The sequence below is a fragment of the Sus scrofa genome, chromosome 1, assembly GCF_000003025.6.
Source record: "Sus scrofa isolate TJ Tabasco breed Duroc chromosome 1, Sscrofa11.1, whole genome shotgun sequence".
Lineage (NCBI taxonomy): Eukaryota > Metazoa > Chordata > Mammalia > Artiodactyla > Suidae > Sus > Sus scrofa.
In genome coordinates, this window is record NC_010443.5 from 9,745,959 (window position 1) to 9,768,957 (window position 22,999).

Sequence of the window (22,999 nt, forward strand, 5' to 3'; positions counted from 1 at the left end):
GGTGGGTGGGGGTGCTGCTGCCATCACCAGAAGATGGGGAGGGCCACGGAGGGGCACCGGTGAGAGCAGTCACTCGCTCCACAAAGTGCCAGGCCTCCAGGAGAGAGGATGCCCTGGTCCTCACGGAGGTTCAGGTGAGACAGATACTAAACAAATAAATGAAACGATTGCCGGTACCAACAAATGCTTTATTTACTTATTTTTTTATTTAGTCTTTTTAGGGCTGCAGCTGCAGCATATGGAAGTTCCCAGGCTAGGGGTCTAATCGGAGCTGTAGCCGCCGGCCTACACCACAGCCACAGTAAAGTGAGGGATCTGAGCCGCAGCTGTGACCTACACCACAGCTCACGGCAACACCGGATCCTTAACCCACTGAGTGAGGCCTGGGATCGAACCCACATCTTTGTGGATACCAGTCAGGTTCGTAACCTGCTGAGCCACAATGGGAACTCCAACAAATGCTTTAAAGAAGAGCAAAGCAAGAAAAAAAAAAAAGGTAAGAGAAGGTTGAGGTGGGGAAGGGACTCACAAAGGGTTGAATTGTCTCCCCCCGGTATTCACTTGTCAAAGTCCTAACTCCTGGGACCTCAGACTGTGTTTGGAGACAGAGGCTCTAAAGAGGAGCTTACGTTAACCTGGGTTCGGTAGGGTGGGCCCCAAGCCAGTATGACTGGTGTCCTTAGAAAAGGGGGAAATCTGAACACAGACACACACACACACACACACACACACACACACACACACACACACCCCACATGCAGAGAGAGAAAGAACACTGAATGAACAGAAACCAGCTGTCTGCAAGCCAAGGAGAAGGGTCTGCAACAGGTTTCCTCACAGCCTCAGAAGGAACCAACCCTGCCGACAACTTGAGCCTCCAGGGCAGAGTATTGGAAGTGAAGTTGGCTGAACATCCAGGCTCTTTAGCCAGATTTACTGTTATTTGCAACCCATCAGTAATTGAAACCCATCCTTGGCCTGTTGGAAACTCAGCCCGTCACCGTCCCCCTGGGGGAGGGTCCTGGTCCCTCCTGCTGGGTTCTGGGCCTGCCGCTGCCTCCCTGGTGGCTGGAGAGGTCAGGACAAGTGGAAGAGACAGGAAGCTCCAAGAAGAGTTTTAGCACAAACATTCCAGCTCTTGAACCACTCTCCACCTCTGCGCCCAGCCTCTGCTTGCAGAAGGCAGCCCTTGCCTCCCACGGCATCGGCACAGCTGGTGTGTGGTGCAGACTCAGGACTCACCATGTCCCCGCCCCCACCCCCACCACTGGTGGCCTCTGCTGCCCCCCCCCCCAGCAGGGAGGCAGGTTCCCCGTTTCCTCTTTCATCTCCCTCATACTCAAGCTGCAGAGTGATGAGAAAACAATGTTGATGCGGGTCAAGCTTGCGGATTCTACTTCTTCGCATGACACTTGGCCAATCTGCAGCAAGCCAGAAAATGACCATTCTGTGTGCAGTCTTTCTGAGCAGGTGCTCAGCGCGGAGAATCTTTAGTAAGAGATTCGAGGGTATACGTTTCTGAGTCCTCATCCTATGCAGTTAGGTAGTTATCAACACACACCCCTATTATTTGTTTTCAGTTTAGCATGTTCAGAGAATGGCCAGGCTTTTAGAGCTGCTTCTGTTCTATCTTTGTCGCTCTGGACCCAGCCTTGTTCAACTCCCAGGGTCCCAGGAAGGCCAGCTCTTTCTGTTTTCCTCCTGTGTCTTCAAGGTGTTAGACTCGAGTTTTGGCAGAAAGTCCTTAAGGATCTGGACTGCCGTGCCCCTGGACTCTCTGATTCCATGATCCTGTTTCCTGGGCACACAGAGCCTCCTCCCCTTTGAAATCTCTGTGGAGAAGATGGGAAAACCCAGGATGGAGGCAACTGCAATCTGGAGGCGGAACAGCTAGTTGAACATGGCACCTAAGAGGTGCTCCAGAGGCAGAAGGGCATAGTCACTGAAAGGGGGCTGCAGGGGGGGCCCAGCTGCCCTTGGCACTGCCTTGTTCTGAGCTTGTGTCTGTGACAGCTGGATCCGTACATGCCCAGGGTTAAGGGTATGAGCGGGCACCAAACACAGGTTGCTCTCCAGCTCCACTTCCTACTGGCTGATTGTCCTGGGCGTGTTTCACGTCTCTGTGCCTCGGTTGATCCGTTACATAATGGGATTCATAACAATAACAGAATCGTTGAAAGTACTAAGAGCTGAGACCCGTGAAGCACTTAGAACCTACTGTTCCAGCCTGGCTGCTGTGTCACTGTCACTGGGGCTGTAATAAGGGAGCCGAGGCCTTGGTGGGCGGGGAAGCAGGACGTGCACCAGTGACAGAGTCTGGATCCAGAATCCCCCAAGTCGCAGTGATGGGTGAATTTAACAAGAAAGCTAATTTCTGGGCCCCAAACCTCCAACTGCACCGCAAGAGAAAGGCATGGCTTTGCCAGGGTCCCGGGGAGAATGACCTGGGGGCTGTTTGATAGTAAGTTTAATGGAAGCCAGTCATGCGGTGAGTCCCCCACAAAAAAGCCCATGTAATCTTACCCTGTGCCCTTGATTCAAAGAAGGAGCGCATCGGCCTTAGCTCTGGACAGAGACCACGCCTGGACCAACTTGGGGGCCCGCTGTAAACCAGGCTGTGCTGGAGGAACACGTGCATCGGAGAGTGAGCTGCTGACGCAGGGCCCTGAAAGCACATGAAGCAAAGAGCTGCTCGCTGCGGGCACCGTGTTCCTACCTGGCTGTCAGCCGCCCTTCAGCAGTAGTGCTGAAAGCGCAGGAGTGGGGATTGTAGGGGCCAGGTCTGGAAGTGGCCACAGGCCCTCAGTCCACAGTCTAGAACCCCCATGGCCATGCCTACCTGCAAAAGAGACCGGGAAGTGCAGTCTGGTCAGTAGGCTGGAAGAGACTTGTTCTAAGTCAGCCAGCAGCCTTTGCCACTCTGCGCCATGTGAAGAAGGCCCACAAGGCTGAGGATGTCAAGCCCGAGAAGATGGGAGGGCCCAGATGCACCTTCAAACGCTTCACTGATGCAGGGAGGAGCACCACTGTTCTGTGTCACCTGGAAGGGCAGGAGCAGAACCTGTGGATGAGCAGAAGCCCTGGGGAATTAGGGAGGGTGAACAACCATCCCAGACAGACTGGTTTCAGGGCTGAGCCCTGCCCCTGCCACACACACACACACACGTGGAAGCCCATCAGTCCTGGCAGACTAGGACCTCGGTTGTCCTAGAACAGGCTGACTTTGGGCTGATACAGATGTTTTCTGTCCTAGGAGTCCTCTCCGGCAACACTCCCCCCCCCCCGCCCCCGCACTCTTTCAGATTTGAATTAGGGTGCTATTGGCTATGAGTTCAACGCTAATGAGCCAACAATACCTATCAAATAAGATGTCTTTTGGGAGTTCCCGTTGTGGCGCAGTGGTTAACGAATCTGACTAGGAACCATGAGGTTGAAGGTTCAATCCCTGGCCTTGATCAGTTGGTTCAGGATCCGGTGTTGCCTGTGGCTCTGGAATAGGCCGGTGGCTACAGCTGATTCAACCCCTAGCCTAGGACTCTCCATATGCCGCGGGTGCAGCCCTAGAAAAGACAAAAAAAAAAAAAAAAGACAAAAAAAAAAAAGATGTCTTTAAACAGAAGTACCATAAAACAAGTTGATGTATTGACCAATTGATGAAAAGGTGGCCAGAGACTCACAGAGACCCAGTCCAAGAGCAGTGGTGCAGTATTTGCTAATTCAATGTTCATGATGACTTTATACCACACAACTATTAAAAAACCAAGAATTGACAGTATAGCTATATGATGGAATTTTTTTGACCATAAGGAAGAAATGAATGCTGAAACGAGATGGATGAACCTTGAAAACATTATGCTAAGTGAAAGAGACCAGTCACAAAAGACCACATATTAATTCAATTTTATGAAATGTACAGACGAGGGAAATCTATAGGGGCAGAAAGACCGACGGTTGCTTGGGGCTTGGCAGGGAGGGTGACAGTGAGTAGAGGCGTGACACCTAAAGTACAGGGTTTCTCCTCCGGTGATGAAAATTGTCTAAAATTGATTCTGGGGATGGTTGCACTGTGAATACACTAAAAAACACTGGGTTGGATTGGTATAGTTGTGAAGTATATCTCAATAAAACTGTTTAAAAAGTAACCCTCAAAAGTAACTCACGGGGGGGGCAGACAGGGGGTGGGGGGCACACCCTGGTGCCTTGCCCCTTGACACCTCCTGCAGTCGCACCCTGCCCACCCCTGCCCTTCACAGGATCAGCCTCTAGCTCCCTGCATCTCGTGGAGGGAGCAGCCCCCATGCCGGTCTGCCCACTCCAGCACGCCCCCCTCCCAACACTGGCAAACTGCATTCTCTCATCACATGAGGAAGACTTTCCAGCAGAAGGGCTCTGATGCAGCCGGGATGCTCCAGAAGGAAGCAGTCTCTCCTCCTCTAATCATTTCAGCACAGTGTGGAAGATCACTAGTGGAAATGACGGGGGGGGGGAATCTCAGCAGCCTTAAGCAATGATTCTAGGCGACACGGCTGTTCAGGCTCTTCCAACCCAGAGAGCCTTGCATCAGTTGGGAGTGCTTTTGAAAATACCTGGCAAACAATAGCGAAGAATGAAGAGGGGTAACTATCTCACGTGGCCAGAAATCCAGGGTCCGTGGATGGAGAGCGGCCTTTTGAGCACCCCACTCCACCATCCTCAACACGTGGCTGTCCACCTAGTCCTGTCACTTATGACCCCAGGAGCCACAAGCACCACAAGAGCACACAAAAGCATTCTTTGAGGCAGGAAGAAGGTGCAAAAAGACGTTTCCTTAACTGACTTTGCCAGGAACCCCATCCGCACACCTGCCCGTCTCTCACTGGCCATCGCTGGGTCACCTGCCCAGTCCCAGAGCAGCAGTGGGGCTGCCAGGACTCATTTGGATCCTACACAGGGCATCTTGTGAGGCGACGTCACTGGACTCACCCCTCTATCTCGGTCAAAGCTGCTGCTCATGGCAGCCAAAATAAGGAGGGAACGGCTGCTGGGTGGGCCGTGAAGAGCACAGAGCCAGTGCAATGGAAGGTACAGGAAGAACCTCCAATGCTCTCTCGCGGGGATACTATTGTGACTTTTTTGGAAAACCACCAGAAGAGAAAGACTTTGATGCTTGTCATTATGAGTTCTAAATCTAACCAGGTTCTACCAGTGGGACTGGCAGCTATGACCCTCGATGTCCCCAGAGCTTAAGACACTGGAGCCCTTGCCTGGAGAGTGGCCAGAAGGACACAGCCTGGCGGAAGAAGGCCAGTGGGGCACCTGCGCCTCTCCACGGGCAGAGAAGGAGAAACTTCATTGTGTTATGGACATACTCTGGTCTCAGTTCCCCCGGCAGGAAAAGCACTTGGAAAGTGATCCAATGACCTACGCATGGCTGAGCGATGGCTCATATCTGGAGGGAACGCGTCTGTGATGAGCGGAGCCTTCCACATGTGTTTGCGAACACATGAGCCTACGCACTCTTGCACATCCATCCACACACACACACATGCTAAATGTGCCCATCGTGTCTTGTAAATACAGCAAAACAGCTGCAACCTTCTAAAAATTAATTGGTTTCTGTATCATTTGCATATTTTATCGTTTGCCAACAAAAGATAGGGAGAGGGGAGGAAATGTATTAATGTTTGAAGAAATTCTCCAAAAGGAGAAGAAATGAGCATTTTCAGCGAAACCCAGAGCTGCTCATCCAAACATGACCTGGCCTGGCTCTCCTTGCCGCCTCCCCGGCTGCCCTGCGAGGGGCAACTGGGCGCGGCTCTAAAAGGGGCCGGCTGCTGCGGATGCTCAGGACCCGCCCGGGGCTCACAGTGTTTTATTTGGGGTCTACATTACGGTTTGGGAACGGCTATTTTCCGAAAACAACCAAGGGAATTTGAGGATTTGCTGTCACAATAGGCACACTAAAAATAAAGCCGGCATAAATAGATTAAGAAATTGACAGAATAACAAGCATAAAAAATTAGAAGGGTGCACGTGCTCCAGAGACATCGCCCGCCAAGCCGCTGAGTCAGGGGGCGTGGGGGAGGAGTTGCAGGTTTCCCGACTGCGGGGTGGGGAGAGCTGGGTCTCCTGGCACATTGGTGGCAGTGGAGGCGCGACGTTAAGGGGCGGGGAGCCGCTTTAGTGGTGGCGAGTCCACGTTTTCGTGGCTGACACCTCCTAAAAGACAGCTCGGAAGTGTTCTCCAGCTGACCCCTCCTCCCCAAAGTGACGCTGGAGAAGGATAGAGATGCAATGCGGAAGGAAGCGAGTTGGAAAAAATGGTTTAAATTCAGTTATGACATTTGGAAAAAATGGATTTCTTCGGAAAACTGGCATGAGAGGAAAGAAAAAAAAATGCATGTGTTGCAAACTTACCGTGCTAACTCTGGAGGAGGTGGGCTTCCAAGCAGGCTTAATCACCTGCCTTATCCCAAAGCTCTAGCTGGGGCTTCTGCCCCACCCCACCCAATCCTCAGTGTGAAAACGTCATTGTGTTCTTCCACATCCCAAGCTGGGAATGCCAGGGAGCCTGGGAAAAACTAAATTCCTCATTTTCTCACCCTTCACTGATTCTAAGAGATTAGTTAGCATAGAGGAGTTTCCCACTAGGAAATCCAACTAGGAACCATGAGGTGGCGGGTTTGATCCCTGGCCTCACTCAGTGGGTTAAGGATCTGGTATTGCCTGTGGCTCTCCTGTAGGCTGGTGGCTGCAGCTCTGATTCGACCCCTAGCCTGGGAAGCTCCAATATGCTGCAGGTGCAGCCCTAGAAAAGACAAAAAAAAAAAAAAAAAAAAGAGCAGGAGACACTGCTTTCATGGGAACATCTTACTGGATTTTCTGCAACATCATCTCCCAACCGAATTCCCTGGTATTAATAGGTATAGGGTTTGAAAAAAAAAAAAAAGTGTTCTTAGCTTAAGTAAGTTTGGGGAAGTTGCAGATGAATTTAGCTCAGCAAGTGAATTTACTGAGTCAGGACTTGGTCCAGTCTTTGATATGATAAAGTATGTTGTGAATCTTACAGGAGGGATGAAGTAGACAGGTTTCTAAAATGACTTGTACCATGAAACTTCCCCCTTTAAAAATATTTTTTTGTGTGAAATCCCCCTCCCCCCAATAAAACTCTCTGGACCTGTGCTTTGTCCTGGATACACATTGCGTGGTTTTCCATCAATTACATGTCCCGAGGCTAGCAGCCCCTCATCCTTCAGAAAGAGATGGTACCTTAAGGAAGGAACACAGCCCCCTGCGTTTCTTCTTGGCCAAGACCCCTTTTGTTAGACAAAGGAAACATTTTCTTTGGAATCTTTCCAGTTCAGGACCAATTCCATTTCTACAGGGAGTGCGCCTAAGAGCGTGGGGGCGATGGCCCTGGGTTCTCCGCGTGGCAAAGAAGGAGGCAACTGCAGGGTCAAGTTAAACCTGGCTCGTTGCAGGCACTTTGCTTGGGCCTTTTATTTGCTGTGCTAATATTTTGGCAGACATTCGTCAGAAGTCCATAAAAGTTAAATAAATGAAATGGGCTCCTCTGTGGAGACGTTTAGTCATTTCATTAGCATAGTATTGTGTCCAGGTGCTTTGCCAAGGGTAGAACCAGTTATGGCTTCGTCTAATTTCCTAACTGCTGGGAAAGTAATCAAGAGATTCTTCTGACGTTTTCTCTCTGTGCAGCCCCCCACCCCCAACCCCAGGCAGCTGCAGGAGGAGAGGCGGCCAAGGTGGGCTGCCAGAGGGTTAACCTTCCAGCTTTTTTGGAAACAGATGGGATCTTCTATTTTCTCTTGAAGGTTCTCTAGCCTGACTGGAGTTAAGAGAAGGTGAGGATGGGCCGTGGGGTACTGGGCTGGGGGGAGTAAGGGCACTCCGGGTCCTCCAGCTTGGCCAGGGTTTCAGAGTCTCTGGTCCAAAGTGGGGAGTGCGATTTTTGCATTACAGGCTCCCTGGAATACAGGGTTCAGGGGGCCCATCACCTCTGGGAGATCGGTGCCTTCACGTGCAGCCAAGCCTCCCTAGGGGCTCAAGGAGCATCAAGGATCTAGAAGAGCAGTCCATGCTGGCTATGCTGGGGACTCAGCAGCGAGCAGTGTCTGGGAGGAGGGAGAGGGACCTGTCTGGGTATCACGGGGAGGAGTTGCAGGGGCTGAAGGCAGGAAGCAGAAAATTTCAGTACAGGATTATGCAATGAAAATCAAGATGCTCTTCAGAATAGACCCATGCATAGAAGATCAATTGATTTTCAACAAAGGTGCAAAGGCAATTCAATGAGGAAAAGATAATATTTTCAACCTTAATGATAATCTAGCTTTGATGATACTGGAAAAAATAGATATCCATAGTAAAAAACAAAACAAAAAAACCAAAAAAAAAAAAAACCCTCTGTCCAAACCTCACAGAATATATGAAAACTACTTCAAAATGGATCATGGAAGAAAACATAGGAAAAATTTTTGTGACCTAGGTTTGGGCAAATATTTCTTAGTTACAATATCAAACACATGACTCATAAAAGAAAAAAAGTAATAAATTGGACCTTATCAAGATTAAAAATTCCAACTCTTCAAAAGATGATGTTGGATTACCCGACTAGTATCCATGAGGAAGCAGGTTCGATCCCTGGCCTTGCTCAGTGGGTTAAGGATCTGGCATTGCCCTGCGCTGTGGCGTACGTCACAGACACGGCTCAGATTCCGAGTTGCTGTGGCTGTGGAGTAGGTCAGCAGCTGTAACTTCGATTCAACCCCTAGCCTGGGATCTTCTATACGTTGCAGGTGCAGCCCTAAAAAGCAAAAGAAGAGAGAGAGAGAGAAAGAACAGGGGAAATATTTGCAAAATACCTACCTGATAAAGTTCTTGTGTCCAGAACATATTTTTTAAAACTCTCAAAACTCAATAAAAAAAAAAAGAAAATAACACAACTAAAAACTAGATAGAAGATTTGAACAATCTGTCAAATTGTCAGATAATGCCAAGTAAGGTAAAGGATGGCAAAGAATCACATGAAAGATGCTCACAAGCTCCATCACTGGGAAATGCAAATTAAAACCCCTGTGAGAGAGCGCTTCAGCCCTCGTAGAACGGCTAACTCAAAAAGACGGACCACGAGCAACGGGATCGCAACGCCGAGTCAGAAACACTTCCATTACTTTCCAGAAAAAGTTATTTCCGAAGAGTGCAATCTTGCAAAAGAATGGTTAATTTGATGTCAGGAACCTACAGCTTGGTGTCCTGGGTCAGTAGTCCCAGGAAGATGGCAGCGTTCTTCTCATCCCCACTTAGCAGGCAAGTACACGGAGACCTGGAGAACCTGGATCACGAAATGCGTTAACGTCGAAGGTTCAAAACAGGCAGGTCAGTTCCAGTGCTTCACCCGGCATCGCCCCCGTTCAGCTCACTTATCAACAGTGCGACAAAGACCACACAGAAGCAAACACTGCGACCGCAAGAATGGCGGGGAAATCACCCCGCCCTCCAATACACAGCTGGCATCTCTGTGTCAGCAGGGTCACTGCACAGGCATTTGGGCTAAAAGGGAAACCTTGAGAAGTCTGGAAACATAAAGAGTATCTCTAGGAAGAAAGGTGGGATTTGACAGTGAAGGTTCCCTGTGTATAGTTTAGCTTCTTTCGTTGCTACCCTGAACCAGAAGGAAAAAATGTTCAGTGTAGGCTCTCAAGATACTTCCAGACCTGTGCAAACAGGCATCAGGAATTCTGTTGAAAGTTGCAGAAAACTACACAGTATGATTAAAATGTCCATCAATCCCTGTTTCCAGGTACACTTCTGGAAGTTTTGTGTGAGAATGCGAGTCAGTCTCAAAAGGAAGGTATTACTCGCTAAGTTTCAGAGAGATCAAGTAACTTGCCTAAGGTCACACAGCTAAAAGCGGCAGAGCCAAGACTGAAACCCAGGTTTGTCTGATATCAGTGACAGTCTTTTTCAGTCTCTTCACTGCCTCCACCAAAGGACTGACCTCTTGGATACACAGACACGGACTCCTTGGGCAGGTATATTCTGCTTCTATACTATTTGTCTTTCATGCTTTATGTTTATGGGATGCTAACAAATATGAGTTGATGGTTTGCTCTGTGATTTCAAAGCACCCCTTTTCTTTCCCCTTTTCCCCATGCATCTCCCTTGGTTAATAAGCACCACCTCCCAGGGGGACTTAAGTGCAGACACACCCTCTCACTTCCCTCCTTCCTCAGCAGGGTCACTAACCCTGGACAGAAACTTAAAACACAGTGACAATTCCAGCTCCAGACGAGGAAGGGGGCCCTGGCCTCAACCCCCCTCAAAGCCTAAATGTTTACTAATATCATCTCAGAAGACCTCCCACCTTCCAGTACTGGGGGCGGGTTTAAAACTGATCGGAGGAGTTCCCATCGTGGCTCAGGGAACACCAAACCGACGAGGAACCAGGAGGTTGCTGGCTTCGATCCCTGGCCTCGCTCAGGGTTGGGGACCTTGCCTTGCCATGAGCTGTGGTGTACGTCGCAGACGTGACTTTGATCTGGCGTTGCTGTGGCTGTGGTGTGGGCCGGCAGCTGTAGCTCAGATGGGACTCCTAGCCTGGGAACCTCCATATGGCACGAGTGTGCCCCCGCCCCCCGCCAAAACAACCAAAAACCCTGATCAGCAGTGGAAATGAGGCCACATTGACCAACAGCATTCCTTTGTGCCTGCGGCAAACACACTTGGCAAGAAGAAAGGCTTGGAACACGCGGGTGAGGACTTTTAATTGGATGGGCCTCGTGGCTGTCACAAAAATCAATGGATTTCTGACGTGGCTGCAGATGTGCTGAGGCCTCTAGGCCCGGCTGCTCGTGCCTGCGCCCCCGGGCGGTGGGGGCCTGGAGGGCAGCTTCCGCCCAGGCACCCCCCACTCCACCGGGTCAGATGGGTGCGGGAGCCGGGACCAAGGAGGCTGCGGGAAGCGGCCAGCCCATGCCCTCTGCTGGGATGGTCTGGCACTGCCTGGCGAGAACAGACCCCAGCCGAGGATCTGCCACTTTATACCAGGGCTGGCGAGGGTCCCGCGCTCCACAGGCGGAGCAGGCGGTGGTGAGACAGGAAGCCTTTCGATGCTCTGCTCCTGGCTGGAATCCCCACGGTGAGCTCTTAGAACTAAAACAGCAGAGCAGCCTCCTGAACGTGGGGGAAAACGCATCCCTTTTCCCCGCGGGCAGCTGCCCGAGGTCTTTGGGAAGATGCAACTGCTGGGTTCGCTGGTTGTGCTTGGTTTGTTTTTGTGGTTTTTGTTGCTGCTGGGGAGGGGGATTGTCTATGAGCAAAGTAGGTAAGACAGGGGTTCTGTGGAGCCTGCAAATTTGTTTTCCTTTCAAAACGAGGCATTGAGGAAAGAGAAAAGTAATTGAGGTCCCCCCCACACACCCCCAGAGCCCTTGACCTGCAGATTTTTCTCAGGAAAGACAATGGTGTCCCGTGGAGAGAGGCAGAGGGACCCCAGCGGTGTGCGAGCCTGGAGGGGACCAGGGCCTGGAGGGGCCCTCTCTCGGGAGCTCAGCCCCAGAGCTGAGAAGAGCAGCGGGCAGAGTCACAGGAGCGCCAGAGCTCGGGGAGGGAGCAGCAGCCACCGCCTGGGATGTGTCTTCTGAGGACTTGGGGAAGCTGCTCCTAGACCACAGTACAGCCTTACGGGAGGAGATGGAGGAGACTCTGTTGCCTCTAGGAGTCTGCCGCCTCTCCTGCGAATGGTGCCAAGAGGCCATTCCCCTTCTCGAACAGAAAAAGTCCCGCTTCACGTTTGATGACATCAAAAATAATTTAAAATACTTTATGGCCAGCCTAGTTTCTAATCTTTGTCCGGTGGCCAGGATTGGGCACGTTCACCACTGTAGCTTGGGTTCAGTCCCTCATCTGGGAACTGAGATCCCATACCAAGCTGCTGCACCCGGCAGCCAAAAAAAGAAGAAGAAATCTCAGATTTTGGATGCCCCTAAGCCCACCTGAGCCTGGTTCTCTGGAAAACACCCTTGACGTCCACATAATGAGCCTGCGGATGCTGTGCTTGTAGGCTGAGTTACATTTGCTTTACAGCCTCTGGTTTTCACAGCCACATAAGCTACTCTCTCTCGAGACATTGCTTTTGCGAAAAATTTGTATTTTTTCATCAGTCCATAAATGAATATTCTTTAATTCAAGAAAATCCTTTAAGGAGTTTGGAGTTTATTTGAGCACATGCAAAGGGTGTTTTCCAACCACAGTTCGGATGTTTAGTATAATTCTCAGCCCAAATCACGTGAATTTAAAACTTTGAATTGGGCCTCTTAGCCCAATAGCTAAGCATCTTCAAAAGGTGCCATTTATGAAGAAAAATATGGTCATGAAATGAAGGATCTGGGGAGTAAGTGATCCTGCTGATTACACTAATAGATTGAAACCCATAAATCTTAGTTTCTATTCTTGGCCCTGAGCGAATTTATGTGTTCCCAGCACTTGGCACTTGGAGGCAACAGGGAGAGAGACTCAGAAATTGGATATAAAGGAAATACAATCTTCCTGTAAAAAGTTAGATTATGAAAACCACGTATAAGATCAAAGCAAATATATGCAAAGGCAACTTAAAGAAACAACCATTTACAAGTCAGGTGCAGGTCAGCCAGGACTGCACAGGACGGACCCCCAAAGCAGCTGCTGGCAGCTCATATCCCAGCAGAGGGGGAGCAGGAAGGGGCAGACAGGAATGAGGAGGGAGGAGGGGGCAGGGTACCTCTGGGCCAAGTCCTGGGGGCATTCTGCTCTGTGGGCAGCCGTAACGTGTACATGGTGACTGGGGTCTCAAACCCCTTCTTTGCCATTTACTAGCTGTGTGATCTTGAGGCAGTTACTTAACCTCTCTGAGCCATCACAGCTTTATTTGGGAAAATGGAGATAATATGCCTCTCCTACGGGGTTGAAGAGGGATAAAGTGTATTTCAAGCACTTAGCAGAGGGGTGGTGGTGGTGGTGATAGTGGGAGGAAGTGATTCTGGGGGGAGGTCTGAGTTATGGTGGCAGTGATTATAGCGGTGGCGGTGATGGTAACAGCAGGGAGTCTGTCCTCAGGCAGAGATGGCCAGGTCGGGCTGGCCCAGCCTGATGCCATTAGCAACACCCACTAGACAGACACGCCAGGAGGATATGGGTCACTGAAGAGTTGGGTTTCCTGGTCTTATTGCCACAAGGGAGACCAACATACCATGCAGAACCTTAGAGCATCTGAGTAAAGGGTTGGGGGGAACTTCCTATAGGACTGGGGTATTAGATGATGTTTGGGGCCCTCACTCTGGATTAGAAATCAGAACATGAAAACTAGGTTTGAATGGGCATTGCTTTTATGAACGATGGTAACTGGCAGAGAAAGGGCCGTCTCACACTGGGAGGGAGGGAGGGACCTGTGGTCATTTTGTAGCTTAAACAGTGTGCTTATTCTTTTGTCTGTGTTCAAACATGAGTATGGAGTGGCCTTGTTTTTTCTCCATCCTGGTCACAGAGTGACCTTGTTCAGTGCTGGTGTTCAGTGAAATTGTGTTTTTGTTTAACCAAAGAACGCCCCAGCCGAGCTGTGAGGGCCAGGCCAGCTCCCAGCTGCCAGCGGCCAGGTCCCACTTTTTTGTTTCTCACCATCCAGCCCCAGAATCCTTGCTCTAGTTCACTGCTCACCAAGTACCTTCCCATTATAATTGGGCTTCCCACCTACAGGACCTGCAAGGGACAACTGTGGCCACACAGATCGGAGTATTCCAGATGCCGTGTTAAATGCTATGGCACTGCCACTCTTACAGGTCAAAAGCACCTGAATATCGGCAATTTTACACAGTTGAGCCTGACTATTTCTCACTGTAGTTTAACAAACTGTCTTTCTGGAGCCCATAACTGCCTCCCATGAGCCCATGGTGAGAAGAAGGACGCTACCTCTGGGTGTAAACGATCTGGGGTCTCTGATCCTTTACACGTGACCTTAAGTCACACTCAAAATTATCAAGGTCACATGAGATTCTTGAAAGAATACCAGATTTCCCCCCATGACACCTTTTAAAATGTATCAGGCGGAATCTACCCCCCCCCCCCATAAGCTTAGGCCAGTTGCTAAGTCAGTGAACTCACCAACATGCAAGACGCCTGGGTCATGACTGCTCAGGCTCGGCCGCTGCCCACTCTGCCCACATGGAAGGGGCTGGGTCCGTGGTGGGAGCAGGGGGAGGGGCACATTCAGGAACCAATGGAAAAGCATCCGGGGATGCTCCCTGGGCGGGGAGCTGAGAATCCACACCGACCTTGAGGGTGGCTGGGTCCAGGCAGGGCAGTGGAAGCTGCCAGACGCAAACCACAGGCCCATATCACATGTCCCTGCTACGCGTCCCCAAGCCCGAATGGGACCTTAGTGAAATTCCAGTGGCAACTGCTGCTTTAATTGATACTTTTACCCCGCAGGAGTCCTAGAGTGCCTGAGCGGATTAACAAGTCAAGGCGGATAAAGCCACCTGCACTTTGAATGGTTCTATTATAAGGGCACTTGCTGAGGTCGAAAGCAAGCAAGCAGGGATGCTGAGTGTTTGCAGTGCTCTGCCCAGCTGGGCTGGCCCCTTGGGTTTGGGCGCTTATGGCCAGAATGGGTTATACACAGGATGTAGAACCGCGGCTGCAAAGCCCAGTGGTGAGCACATAGAGCCCTTCTGAGCCCAAGTCGGCTTGCTGTTACGAACGACTGCAAGCCTGGGGGCTTCAGACAGTGGACATGCATTCTCTCTGGTGGTTGGGAGGCCAGAAGGCTGGCGTCAAGGTTGGGGGCCGGTGGGTGGGGGTATTCTGTTCCAGGCCTCTCTCCTCGCTTCTGGTGGCTGCTGGCAGCCCTTGGTGCTGCTCGGCTTCCGTCCCCTCACTCCACTCTCCGCCTCTGTCATCACAGGGGCTCACCCTGGCCTCTGGGCCCTCTCCTCAGGTTCTCCTTGTGATGGATTTCGGATAATTCAGGATGACCTCATCTCAAGATCCTTAACTGCATCTGCAAAGACCTTTTCCCCAAACAAGGTCACGGTCACAGGTTCTGGAGATCAGGGCCCGCCACTCAAGGCACTCTAGGAGCCCGGTGGGCAGGCTGGCCCGGCTGGCAAGTGCTCCCCTGCCTGGCCCTTCCTTAATGGCCTGATGGACCTCTCAGCTGGGCTGGTCCTTCATGAACGCTGCGGCCTTCTCGATGGGAGCCATCTGCACCCCACCCGCCTGGGGAGGGGTACCGCCCAGAAGTGGCTGGTGTAGGGAATTCCTCCCACCACAGAATCCACCCTGTAAACACCTGCATGTTCACCTTTTGAAACCTGTGCTGCCTCGCCTCCTCCTCTCCTCCTCCAGCTTTTGGCCTGATACAAGGTGCTAGGGATCCAAAGCAGAGGGACCCCAGCCGCCCTCAGGACCCACAGCCCACAGAGGTGGACAGACAGACCCGCCTCCTCCCTCGGTCTCGGGGTAGTGGGCGCACAGGCGAGGTTTCCCCCAGGCATCCCGGGTGCTGTGGCCCACAGGATGCATCCCGAGGAAGGAAGCTACCAGTCCTGGGGGTGGCTCCTGATTTCCCGGGCAGCGAGGGCAGTGACTAAGCACCTTTCAGTCTCTGCTCCAGCCATTAATCTAAGTGCCGGCTCGGCCTGGATGTCCTGTGCTCGGGGAGCGCCAAGGCTGTCCGCGCAGCCATTGATTTAAGAGACAATATCACTTGCTTCCAAGTTTATGAGGCAACAAACAGCCCTGCATATTGATGACCGCGGAGATGTTTGCTCAGCACATTTGCTGTGCACGTTTATTACAAGGGCTGCGCTTTAAAGCAAATGAAACTGCAACTATTTTCATTTGCTTTGGTGGGGCGTGCCCCTCCCCCAACAGCTGTCGCAATCTCTTGGGTCCCTGTCCCTCTTCCTTCGGGCACAGGGTTGCAACAGCCAAACCAGCTGAGATTGGATGTGGTCACAGTAAACTCCCCGTCTCCACTCCCTTGGGTCCTGGGGAGCCATGAAGGGCTCGCCTGCCGGGAGGGCCTTGGAACCAGAGGAGGGGTGAAGAGGCTCATTTTTCCGAGGGCCCTGCCCTTGAGCCCAGCTCTCCTCCCCGAGAAGAGCACACGCGGCTATAATAGAGCCGAGCCGGCCGCCAGCATCCACTCCCCACGCAGCAGAACACACCAAATAAAATCCCTTTTCATCTTGAGAAGCTGGGACGCTCCCAGGCTGGGCTGCTAGTCCATAAAGATGAATCTTCAGAGCATTTACTGGCTGGAATGCCCCGTGAATCCAAACTGGTTTATGTATAAAATATTAGGAAGGTTCTGAGGAGGTTGGTGAGGCTGGGTGGGGAGCGGGCAGGAGAGATTGATGGCAAACTTTGTGCCAACTGAGCAGTTCCGTGCATGCCGAACGGCGAGAACAACACTTGAAAAATGTATTAGATTATCCAGAACACAACGCTGATTTATAGGCACAGCAATCCCCAGCTCGCCATCCATTTTCGTAATAGAGAGAGATTAGGGCGACGACGGTGCTTTGTTGGGATTTGCCAGCTCGATCCCCACCCCCAGCCGCCCCCGAACCCACGATGAATCACACGATAAAATCAAGACTTAGCACTTTTAACTTGACCTTCTGATGTGGAGGGTTTTGAGATGTGAAGCATTTCTGATTTTGGAATGAAAGCTGACTGCATGAGGAATTCGTTTTTTTAAAAATCGAATGGTATTAGATTGTTTACCATCACAAGGAGTTTCCTGGTGAGTGAGGGGACCCGAGCTCTCCAGGAGCTCTTGGGCTGGGCTTAAAAAAGGAGGGGCCTGTTGGGAGCGGCCAGGTGACTCACCCTGGCATCGCATGCAGTAGCTGCCAGGGGTCCCACCTGGACATAACTATGGCCCCCCCGCCCATGGCACCTAGAGCCACTTGAATTGGGAAGGACAAGGACAGAGCCTGCCTGGAGCAGATGACACATCCCCTCAACGCTCTCAGTGGCCACGTGTCTATTCATTAGACATTAGCCAACACTCAGGATGGGCAGAGCATGGGGCCAGGTTTGTGGGAGATGCCACATCTGGGCGCCCCCTCTGCTGTCCACTAAGGGCTCTGCAAGACATCTGAGGAAGCAAATCAGGGGTCTTGTCCTCCAGGGCCTTACCTAGGGCAAGGACCTAGGGCAGACAGAAGAGCAAATGCAGAGCACGTACTCAAATCAAACTAATAGGAACCAACAGCCCGTCAAGTCAGGGGTGGTGGGTAAGAGGGGCCAAGAACTTGACGGGGGTGCGATGTGCTAAGGGGACTTTTCTTTCTGTGCAAAGGGCTCGAGGGAAGCACTGGGAATGGGAAGTTGTCTGGGTGGACGTGGATGTGGCTCATCCACAGGGCCTGCTCAGCAATAGCTTCTGCTTCTCTAGAAGAAACGTGACCCCTAAATCTGTCTTCCACAACCCCCCTCTTCCAGGGAAATCTCACTCCCATGTTTACTGCTTTCATGGTTTAGAGAACTCTCATCCTGTCTTCTATCTCTCACACATGCCCAAGGCCAAGCCTGTTCCAGGATGCCCGGGCCACTCTAGAAACTCTCCAGCAAAGTCCACCATATACCCAAGGAGGGCCAGAGCCTGCTTCTCCGCACATGAATGTCTCAGGCCGCTGGTGGGGATGCTCTCGGGGTTGGGGGGAGGGGGTACCCCCCATCCTGCAAGGCTACCAGCTTCTATAGCTGGTTGGACAAGTGCTGGTGCCTGCCCACAGGGCTGACCACGAGAGAGGAACGGGATGCCTGCCCTGGGGAGCAACCAACAGCAGAGGAGGATGAGACGAGACATGCCGTGCACCAAAGCTCATGGCGCAGACAGTAGACGCAGTCACCGTAAGAGCTGGGTGGTAACTCTGAGACCCAGCTGCTAAAAGAGAGTTCGAGGGGTATCTGCCGTCATCACCATCAGTACCTTCAGTGTCCCCAGTCTATCCCATCACCAGCAGCACCAGCACCACTGTACCTACCGTCACTGTCACCTTTACAACTACCATCAACACATCACCACCACCACCGTCACTGCTTCTTCTTTTTTTTTTTAGGGCCACACCCTCAGCCCATGGAGGTTCCCAGGCTAGGGGTTGAATCGGAGTTGTAGCTGCTGGCCCACACCACGAAGAGTGACGCCAGGGATCGAACCAGCGTCCTCATGGTTACTAGCAGATTCGTTTCCACTGGGCCACAACGGGAACTCCCATCACTGTTTATTCTTGAAGGTCCCTGTGGGTCAGGCCTTTGCTAAGGACTTTGCATGTACCTAGATTAATCCTCATAACAACCCAGTGACGAAGGGGCCATTGTGCAGACGGCTGCACTGAAGATTAAAGAGATCACCCAAATTATAAGTGGCAGAGCAGGAATGCAAGCCCATGTGGCCTGACTCCAAAGCCTGAGTTCACCACACCCCAAACTGCCTCCCCTCCCAGGGCGGGGCATCTGGTTGAGGCTGGCCTCCTGAAGGGTTGACCTGGGGAGAAAAGATCGGTCACTTTAGGTCTTGGGCAAGCTGCAGGTGTACGAAAAGTGGACATGTGATGGCTACATGTCCTTTGTATCATTCCTTCTTTCACCACCGATCCCAGTGGAGAAGGGTTGAAGAGGCTCAGGCTTATTCCTAGAGGAGCTCACCCATGGCCCTTCAGGAGCCACATATGGCCGTGTCACTGCCCTTGGCTAGGAGGAACATGAAAGGACCCCCGTGTCACTTCTCTGTTCTGGGAGCCACCATGGGACCAGGTGGTGAGACATCTCAGCATCCTTCACCTGGTACCTTTCTCTTCTCTTTCCACTATCAACCTGAATACACTTGTTACACATGCTTAAAAAAATACCCACACAAGACAAAGCTCCGTCTTGCCAAAGACATTTTCCCTTAGATTTAAAACCCTGTGTAATTTAAGAGATATGCAATTCATGTGTCTGCATTTAAACCATCAAAGTGCTTTTAAAAGAGCTATTTGAAATCTGGAGCTTTATGAACCTTTAAAGTTCTTTCTTTGAAACATGGGAATCGCACACTGCCAAGGATAGAGATAGTCAAATACCAAAGGCTAGGGGTGGGTTTGAAACTCTAAATCTGTGACATTTCACTTTACAAAACTGGATTTCTCATCTTTAACATCTACTTCCAATTAGGACCGTACGACAAGGAATGCTCGCTCACACCTTGCATGCCAGCCCGCGAAGCGCTCCCAACCCCAGAGCCTGCAGGGCGCGGGGCTGCTCTCAGGGCTTGGCTAAGGGGGCGGAGGGGTGACATCGCAGGGGCACCCTTGCTAAGGCCACCAGAGCGCCAGGGAGAGGGCAGGAGTCTGCAGAACAGGCGCCGCCAAATTTCACTCCCAAGGCTGGTTTAAAACGGGGGTTCCTAGGTCGCTCGCCCAGTGTCCCTGAAAGATCTGGGGTCCCCCCAGCCCACCCTCGCCCTACACAGGTGGTGCCCGGGCTCACTCAGGCCTAGGGACCCCGCTGTGCTCCGCGCCATCCCTGCGGCTCCAGCCGGGTCCCCATGAAGCTGACCGCTGGGCAGAAGGCAAGGCAGGCGCACGCCAGTTTTTGACCTTGGCGGGAGGTGCCCGCGGTCGTCCCCCCGGCTCGGGAGGCCCGTCTGCCGGGAAGCAAGCCCTGCAACGCAGTCCAGCTTTGCGTGAGTCAGGGCCGTGGAACCGGCCCACCCTTCCGTCTCCGGGCAGCCGTCCGAGTGGTGCGTGGGCCCCAAGGAGGCGACCTCGCGGGGACGAGCCCGCGGAGTGCTCCTCCCTCTGCCGCCGCCTCGCCGCTGGCGCGCCCTGGACCGCGGGGCCCTCGCCGCGCGCCGGGATGGGGCTGCGACGTGCGTCTGCCGTCCCAACGCTGCCAACCACAGCGGGCCGGGAACCTCGAGCATATGCCCAGTCCCCGCAGGGCTCCTTGCTCTGACCTCGGCCCGATCCTCGCCGCCCCACCCCTCCTCCCCTCCCCTTGGTGCCTCTGGCTCTCCCTCCCCTTCCCCCCTGGTACTGGGAAGCCCACGTCTGGCGTTTTTATACCCGCCAAGCCCCACACCCAGGGATGTTTTACTTTTACTTTCTCTCGCACCTTCCACCCTGCTCAGGACCGGCCAAGGCAGCCAGAACCCAGGATTGAAGATGATCTGAGGAAGCTGTGCTGCCTGCAGGGTGGCCTGGGCCTAAGGCAGGGGAGGGCGGCAGCCTGGGGACACTCGACCGGCCCTCTCTCTCCTCAGTTCTTGGCAGAATCCTCCTTTCTTCCGGAAAGGCCCCGCGGTGGAGCAGCTGCCCCGCCGGTGTGGTTCTGGACATCCCAGCTCTCCTCTCCTGGGCTCCACCCCAAACCATCGGCTAGAAAATTCTAAGGGCTGAGGAATTTTTAAATTGTTTTTTTTTGAGCAGCGGCATAAGATTTCAAATCCTGGGGCTTTGGGTTCCCTGCCAGCGCAGTGAAGAAAGGTTGATAGGAGCAGGTTAAAAGTGCCAGGGGAGAGGGTTCTGCTCCATGCCAGCTTCCTGCTGGCATTCCCCCACCCAACCTGATTTCGCACCCTGAGTGATTCCCCTGGGTCCTCGTTCTGGCTGCCAGCAACGCACCACGCCCAGGCCAGAGTCCTCACCGAGCCCTCTCCTGCTGGCTCCAGGCGGCCTGCCATGACCGAATCAAGCACCGATGGGAAATTCCGCCTGTGCAAAAGGAAGGGGGAGCCGCTCCCTTCACAGACCGCCCCCCCTTTCAGTTTCCCTACCGCTGCTACAACCAAGTCCTCCTGCTACTCCAGCAGTTAGACTGACGTCTGTCTCTCCCTTGCTCCCCTCGACACAAATCCAATCTGATCCAAATCCTGCCAGTTCTCCCCGTGAAATGTCACTCAAACCCACAGAACATTCGATAAGCGTTGAGTCTTGAAGGCCAAGAGTGAATGGAAGGGTTTCCAGACACGGGGACAGCAGATGCAAAGGCAAGAAGCAGCAAGAGCACCCCATGATGGGAGCCAGCCAGTGGTCTGGAGGCCCCTGCTGGATGGCGCCCCGGGCCCCCTGACCTTGGCCTTGGCTGTGGTCTGGCAGCCAACACGATGTCTCTTAGTCTCTGCCCTCCTCTATCACCGGTTAAGTGCGTCCAGGAGCCCTTGGACTCCAGTTCCATCTCTCTCTCCATCACGTCCTGAGGGGCAAAGAGCTCCTGAAGCGTCCCCCCCCCGCCCCGGTGTGAGCAGGACTTCCTCCGCATACACGGGTACAAACTCCAGTTCCCCTTGTGAGATGCAAGCTTGTGTCCCTCTCAGTCTTTGAAGTCTGGGATCAGTCCTCTCATGATAGAACAGGTCCAACCCACCCTCTCCAGCTCAGCATCTCCTCAAAAAGGAGGTTCCCACTCCCTTCACCAACCTCCCCCATCTGACCGCATCTCTGCCCCCTGACTCCTCGCAGATTTCGCTCATGGAGCAGCAGGGTGCTACTCACTGTGGCTGAACCGTAGGTGGGACAATTGCCGGCCGAGAGGAAAGCTTGCTTGGCCTGTTCATGGAGAACATTCATGTTAGTTTCATGACCGGGAGCAACCCCACCAAGTACATAAACACTGCTGAGCACACGTGGCAAGCCCTCTTCCTGGAACAAGCTTGGGAACAAGGCCTGGCTGGTGGCGTGTTTTCATGTGGGCTTGTCATCGTGGGAAATGACAGCATCTTTCAGTGCAAAAGGCCCACTCACGACAACTGGACATCTAAGGATTCCCATGGCCCCCAATTCTTTACTGTGTGCCTGCTACTACATTTCCAATTAAATACAGAGGTTTTGGGAGCAGCCACCAGCCTTTCAACAAATTACGCAGAAAGGGAGAGATGTGACCTTGGGTCCTCCCATCACCATGGAAACGCATCACTACTGCATGGAAGTAGAGACAATTTGGTGTCCTGGTCCGAGTGTTTCAAGGGGACAGTCCTGGTCAGGCTCACGCTGCCATCAGCTAGTCCCCCGCATTGCTCACTTCCTTCTTCCCCCAGCCCCTGAGGTTCTGTAAGTTCAGAGGAACCTTCTCTGGGGTTCCCCATGGAGCTCCAGGGCGGAGGGCCAAAGGGGTCAGAGATACTCAGACAGGAAACTGTGCCCCACCCTTTAGTGGCTGTGCTGCCAGGCAAAGCCAGGTCCTCTGCACCCATTTCCTCAGTCAAGGGAGGAGCAACAACCCGGCATCTGGTCTACATCGTCACACGTGCAAAGGAGAGAAGGTCCGTGGAGGTGACTGTAAATTATAAAGCGCGGCATAGATATCAGTTTTGTCTTTTTGTCTTTTTAGGGCAGCACCTGGGGTATACGGAGGTTCCCAGGCTAGGGGTCAAATTGCAGCTGTAGCCGCTGGCCTACACCACAGCCACAGCACCACCAGATCCGAGCCGCATCTGTGACCTACACCACAGCTCAGGGCAACGCCAGATCCTTAGCCCACTGAGCGAGGCCGGGGATCAAACCTGTGTCCTCATGGATGCTAGTCGGGTTTGTTCCTACTGAGCCACAAAGGGAACTCCCAAATATCAATTATCATTGCGGTACTTCACTTCCCAATGGCCCCCAGGCGCTGGAATGTAAGCCACTAACTTACAGAATAATGAGAATTGTGAACGATTACGAAGCGCTTCCCGCTCTGAGGAAGAGCACTTGGTGTGAAGAGTTTAACTCAGTCCTCACGCGGATCCCTGCGCGCGTCTCCGCTCCCAGGTGCGGAGCAGAGGGGTAACCGCTGGCCCCTCACAGGAGCTCTAGGTCCCCAGTCAGCCAGAGCCACGTGGTCACTGTTTGCAGAGAGTCCATCTTTCTGAGGCTGTACACACACACACACACACACACACACACACACACCCCTCCACCATCGTCTCCCAGAGGGTCATATTAAGAAGGCTTGTTCCAGAGTTCCCATTGTGAGGCAATGGAAATGAACCTGAATA

General features: G+C 52.5%; 1 long non-coding RNA gene across 3 annotated transcripts; it reads right to left on the reverse strand.

Annotated features, from left to right (window-relative positions):
• On the reverse strand, positions 412-22,387 carry LOC110259919. Of its 3 annotated transcripts, XR_002342399.1 has the most exons (5): positions 22,170-22,387; positions 21,519-21,572; positions 2,840-3,061; positions 2,524-2,665; positions 412-1,832 (listed from the first exon to the last, which is right to left on the reverse strand). It is a non-coding gene; the product is annotated as an uncharacterized LOC110259919 (long non-coding RNA). The 3 variants fall into 3 exon arrangements; XR_002342400.1 differs by lacking the exon at positions 22,170-22,387 and having other exon boundaries at positions 2,840-3,040; positions 21,519-21,603; XR_002342398.1 differs by lacking the exon at positions 22,170-22,387 and having other exon boundaries at positions 21,519-21,589.